We start from the raw sequence: 6571 nt of genomic DNA, 5'->3' as shown, positions 1-6571 counted from the left end.
TACCACAAAACGACGATAGGAAAGAATTCAAAGAAATGCCCTACGTGTTCAAAATCATTGTTTTAATATAGTCTGTATGTATAACTAACAATTGACCTTGTGGAAGAACGTATAAATTTAATTTAAAGTAAAACATGATTTACTCGCCAATTTGGTATTGGATATATAGCTCCTTCAGTGCGCACTTTATCATGCATTGTGTATGATATAAGTTGACTTGTTCACACGGTGAGCATTCATCATCTTCAGTGCGCACTTTATCATGCATTGTGTATGATATCAGTTGACTTGTTCACACAGTGAGCATTCATCATCTTCAGTGCGCACTTTATCATGCATTGTGTATGATATCAGTTGTCCTGTTCACACGGTGAGCATTTATCATCTTCAGTGCGCACTTTATCATACATTGTGTATGATATCAGTTGACTTGTTCACACGGTGAGCATTTATCATCTTCAGTGCGCACTTTATCATACATTGTGTATGATATCAGTTGACTTGTTCACACGGTGAGCATTTATCATCTTCAGTGCGCATTTTATCATACATTGTGTATGATATCAGTTGTCCTGTTCACACGGTGAGCATTCATCATCTTCAGTGCGCACTTTATCATACATTGTGTATGATATCTGTTGACTTGTTCACACGGTGAGCATTCATCATCTTCAGTCCGCATTTTATCATACATTGTGTATGATATCAGTTGACTTGTTCACACGGTGAGCATTCATCATCTTTAGTTCGCACTTTATCATACATTGTGTATGACATCAGTTGACTTGTTCACACGGTGAGCATTCATCATTCCGGAAAATTCTCTCAATCATCACCATCAGTATTGTGCCTAATGGGAGTAGCGTATTGTCATCGTCATCCAACGTTATCTTCATCAATTACGTCATCGTCATCGTCATCAAACTGTTAAGTCATCGTCATCGTCAATATCACAAAATCATAATCATGTTGTGATCTTTATTGTTTAGTAACAATTTCTTTAAACAAATTTCAACAAAATATTTTGGTTTTTGTGGTCAAACGGTAAGAAAACAACGTGCCAATAGACACCTACTGTCATATAAACACATAATATAACACATAATGTAAGAGACCTGGGACTCAAGTTCTGCTGAATATTATACATAATTGGTTAGTTCTTTTTTGTATAAGATTATCATGCTGTATTTTTAAATATGTCAATTAATATTATGCTTGATTAAAATACGATAGCGAAACGTACCAGTATGCTTTTTTTACAAATTAATCTGTCCTTCAAGTGGTTATGTTGTCGTTGGTTAAGAATGATGTTCGAGGTGTTGGCTTGAGGCGGCGTCAATTCACATTCATTGTCAAGATGAATATTCGAATTCTTCTATCAACATTTTGACTTCATGATTGTGTAATCGAAACATGCCTGCAACATACTACAAGGACGAATAACCGCATTAAAATAGTACATTGGTGTTTTACACCGTACCAATGAATTAACATTGTACAACAAATATAAATAAAAACAACATTTAATTGCAAGGCCATGACGATTCCCTCGGGTGTTACTGTTTAGAAATTATGAAACTGCTGTTTCATAATTTATGATTTTTATGTATTTTGATTACGATGCCATTTTATTACATTCCTTTCAGATTTTTCAATGCAGCATCATTTCATAATGTGAGTATTCGCTACCTCGTGAGTTTACGCCGAGCGCAGTGCGTCAGATTTAAAACTTCTTTAATTGTGACTTGTCAACAGACTGAGTGAACTAGGCCTAAACACAATGTACTTTAACCGGAGAAAAATTACTCCACATTTCCTCTAGATCCTTGTTTATTTTTTCTAGATTTACTGTGAATTCACTGCTGATGTCATGGGCAGCCAGTCGTATATTTGAGAGTTCGTAAAAGATACTCTTTGTGTAATGACGTCATCATTTTGCAGAAAAAGCATCTGATTCTGATGGAAATGCTAAAACTTTTACGCGCGTACCATAAACTTTGAATCTCAGTACAAATGTCACCAATATCCCCCTAATTTTGCGTCCAGGTATCATAGTCGATTCTCGGTAGGCTACTGTGTCTAAATTTCAGATTCAAATTCAGATTCGATTTATTATATTAGGCATTCATACATAGTACAATGATAATTGTTTCTTGGCAGAAATTTCGAATCAATAGGCTCCTACAGCATATCATCTCTTTCTGTATGTAACAGTATTTTACGTGTTACGGTATTTTATAGACCCTAACCTTTCCAGGATACAGACACCGTATGTATGTATATAAATGGATTCTACCTATGATACTCTACAAATATTATCGTGTGTGTGTGTGTTATCATGGAGGTATTATACCTCCATGGTGTGATGCAGCATTTTTTTATTTCTTTGAACACGTGTAAACAACAATCAGTCAAATTTGGGGAAATATGCGAAATAAATGCTATTAATTTATGATAACCATTTATTTAGGTTACATAAAGATGACTAACATGCGGATGTCGTATATCAAAACACATCAACAATATTAATTAACACATTCCAAAACAGTTGCTCACAATTATGATGAAAAGAGCTTTATCAATGAAGAGCGTAAAACCGATCGCTTTATTTGTGAGTCTTAATAGTAATTTATGTGTATTATCATGGAGCTAATTTGATAGCTCCATGGTATTATAATCTCAACAATTAGGTCACAAGGCGATTAAGACTTTAGTTAATTACGTTAATTAAGTGGTATTTCAACGGAATTACGTCATCGTGTCCTCTTATAGTCTTTTCACACAGCGTGTGTCTGCGCCGAGTATGACTCTCCTTCCTGTTAAAATGCGTAAAAGTGACACTAGTGGGCGCGCCCATAATACCCTAAATGCGTGACAAATGTGTAAACGCTCATTTAGTTATGAGACTAGTTCGCACGTACAAGAAAAATGTATTGCGTAATGATTTGTTCGCGTGGCACTGCTGATACTTGACATGCGCAGTTCGCATGGCACTTTATCGATACTAAAACGTGCGCAGTTTTTTTGTGTAATTCAGTTTGCATGGCGCACTGCCGATACTATCAAGTAAACGTGTGCCTAAGCTGTTTATACATAATGATTTGTACATGTCCAAAGACACATTCAAAGGAAATTCCTTGATGTTAGTAGGTGTACACCGTGACTAATGCTGACAAGTATATACGGCCTCTCTGGAGTAATTTCCAGAAGTAATTTATTTAATCGTAAGACCTATTAAGTCCCAATTTAGGTCAAATTCATTTGATTTATTACGCAAGGGGAAATTTAATGATTGCCTTTACTCTGTCCCCGGGGACTTCACATTGACCAACACCAGTTGAGCTGAATGTGAATTTGAAAAATAATTTTGATAATCTTTTTTTCTCGTTAAAGCTTGGACGCAACGCAATGACGTACATGCAACACGTGATTTGACCAGGAAGTTGTTATTACTAATAACAACTCCCTGATTTGACAAATCATGATGATCTATCGTGTCGTGATTGGTCAAATTACTTGCGTTGCGCGTATTAACTGTTCTGTATTTTAATGCTAACCTACAGTGCTGTATCTCCACGTCACTTAGGCCTACTATCTATTTCCAAAGTATCAAAGGAATATTTGGTAATACAGCATATAAATGATATCACATGTGGTGCCTATAGGCCTATCATGTAAGGGTAGGTGATGATACTTCGGAAATACAGTACTGTACAAAGAAGAAGCGGCTACTTAGCTTAACTCAATTAAATATATCGATAAGATGTGCATGTATAAACCCCCGTTGTAACGACGAGAACTGTATTTTATGTTTACTTTATGAGGTATATTTTCAATCCGTCAAAAGAGAAACTTCCTACTTTATCAGACATGAACTTCCTGTGTTGTTATAAATTGTTGCTCCGTTCTCTGCGAGAACTCTCATTTTAACAACAATTTTCTACAAATCCTTGTCGATTTAGACTAAGAAAAACCCACAAATATCCAGGCTGAAGAAGCAGAAACCACTTCAAGTAGCTGTTTTTTTAATCCGAGAAAGGGAGTGAAATGTAGGCTTATGTGTGGTTAAGACGAGTTATTCCGGTATTAAAACAATATCTGTACGGTGGTACGCGCGGATCTAAATTTTAAACCAACCACACCAGAGACATTTGTTACGAATCAAGGTTGCGTGCACGTCAGGGTGGTGCAGAGCAAAGATCGTGGTGCTATTTGGTGCAGACCACTCGAATCACTACACCACTGGTAGACATAATGCTAGCTCCGTCGCTTAACATGACGGTACTGTGTGCACATGCTCATATGTTTCTGAGCGTGCGCAAAATGCATTTTGGACTCAACAGCTACCTAATGGCACTTCGTGTAAATTATTCTTAATTTAATACGGCAAATGTTACGCATTTTCATTCATTCGTTTTTCTGCGATAGCAAAGTTATTCTGGGTTGTGAATTCTTGAAAACAAACTTAGTAAATATCACGGGACAATGCCACAAACAGGTCAAAATAGGGCACCTTATTGGGAAACGGATTGATTGACGTCTCGTCAACAAGATAGACACTCAGCAAAGTTTTTGACAATAGCAGTTACATCTAATGATTGACATATTGCAACTTATGTAGTTTAACTGTTTTTGAATTGTTCAAATTAGCAAAATGTTCTCCAGATGTCTTGCCAAGAGTGAGTAAGCATTTTCGATTTACACAATAATATTGTGACCATCCAGAAATCTGCCGTACAAAATGGACTAAATTCAACGTTTATTACCATATAGGCCTACATGCAGTATTGCTATTCAATAGAGAAATATAAGCAGTCCCCCTGCTGTTAAATATTCCATTTCAATGTCACAAAATATAGGCCCTAATTAGTCACAAAATTGGATCGACAAAACAAAATTACTTGAAAAACTGTAAGAAAAAGCAGTCCGAAAAACTATTACATCTCTTGTGGGTGAAAAATAGAAATGGTACCGTAAGTAAATAAAATGAAACATTTTGTGCAAGATACATTGGTTTACTTGTTGATGAAGTTTGTATTCACAAATCGATGATTTTTTTAGCTTTTCTTTTTAGACAAGAAAATGAAGAATTTCGTGTATTATTAGTTTACAGTAGCCCAGTTGTTGATGGAGGGTTGTAGGCATAATAGTTCTTAATCTATCGTGGTTGTTGCAATTGTGTCGTTTTTATATCCAATAAATGTCACTATTCAGCTCCCCTCTGTTACCTATAAAGAAATCAAATTTTGTAAAATACTACTTTTCAGCCTTTTGGCTGCCGTTGTATTTGATGTTTTTTTATGAATAAATATATCTAAATATATAATCGGTCTCCATGGCGACCTAAATAACAAAATGGGTGCGGTCAGACTCTTGGAAATTAAATTAACTTCTTCTTAATTACCTACCTACTTTTCCATAATAAATCTATTGTGGTGTACGTTTTATACGATATTTATGGCTATCATTTATGTTATTGTAGTTTTAATTTCTTTCTTTCAGTTTAATAACTTAATTATATTTGTCCCAGTATTTCTGTACGTTTTCCATGTAAGCCAGGGTAATATAACATGGTGTAGAAGTTGTGCATTCCTAGAAACAGTGTTAGTATAATGATGAACCCTTCCTAACGAATTGGACACTTGTTGGCATAAAGACTTTCGATGAAATGCCGCTGGTAATTAAAGTGAAAAGCTTCCGAGAAATGTTCCGGAGATAACTTTTCTTGATGGGTAATTGTAAAGTTTTCGTTGTCAAATGCGCGCGCATCCAAAATGACCACGTGTATTTTCTTTGTTTTTAAATCATCGCCAACAATTTTCATTTCAGATTTGCTTCTTAACTCTAGAAATTCAAAAACTTGGCCAGGAGCCAACATTTTACTTTAGTTGTAATTTTTGCAATTCATTCATCTGGTAAATTTCAGGAAGAGTCGTTTTTAGCAATTTAAATATATTAACTTTTAATTCTGAATTTTCTGATTTTTCTGATTTTAGAGTTGTAAAAGTGTTTTATGTTGTTTCGAGGAGGGAGGACCCGGCCCCCGCGGCCCTGCCGTATTCAGAAGATAATTTTTAGAATTTTACAGAATGTGTAGAAGGATTTCACATAGTTTTTAAACTATTCATTTTACGATCATCTTGTTAGATAAAAGTAAATATTTTGTAGTTAGGTATAATGAATATAATCTGATCAATTTGTACACTTGTTAAAATGCCCGTAAAAGTAAAAGGAAACAAGGTCAATCAAATATTGTTATACGCTCGCTCAGAAAATCAAAGATAGGCCTACCTTTGGAATACTGTAAGTATGAAAAGCCAGAAATTAAAATTTGTAGAACCATGGCGAAATATGTTTTATAACAAAATTGATAACACATTTATTTCAGACTGTAAAAACATAATTGAAGCGCTTGCTTTGTGCATGAAACGCTATATAAGAATGACATTATAAAAATAGTAGTCCTACTGTACATTGCAGTCGGGATCAAGTCTCTAGAAGCGCCGTAAGCACTTGTCACGATATGAGCCTTTCAACAAAAATATTAACTTATTTTTCGAGGGTATAGAAC

The sequence above is a fragment of the Antedon mediterranea genome, chromosome 10 (assembly GCF_964355755.1).
Source record: "Antedon mediterranea chromosome 10, ecAntMedi1.1, whole genome shotgun sequence".
In the NCBI taxonomy this organism is placed as follows: Eukaryota; Metazoa; Echinodermata; class Crinoidea; order Comatulida; family Antedonidae; genus Antedon; species Antedon mediterranea.
Note: the sequence above shows the minus strand (reverse complement) of the source record.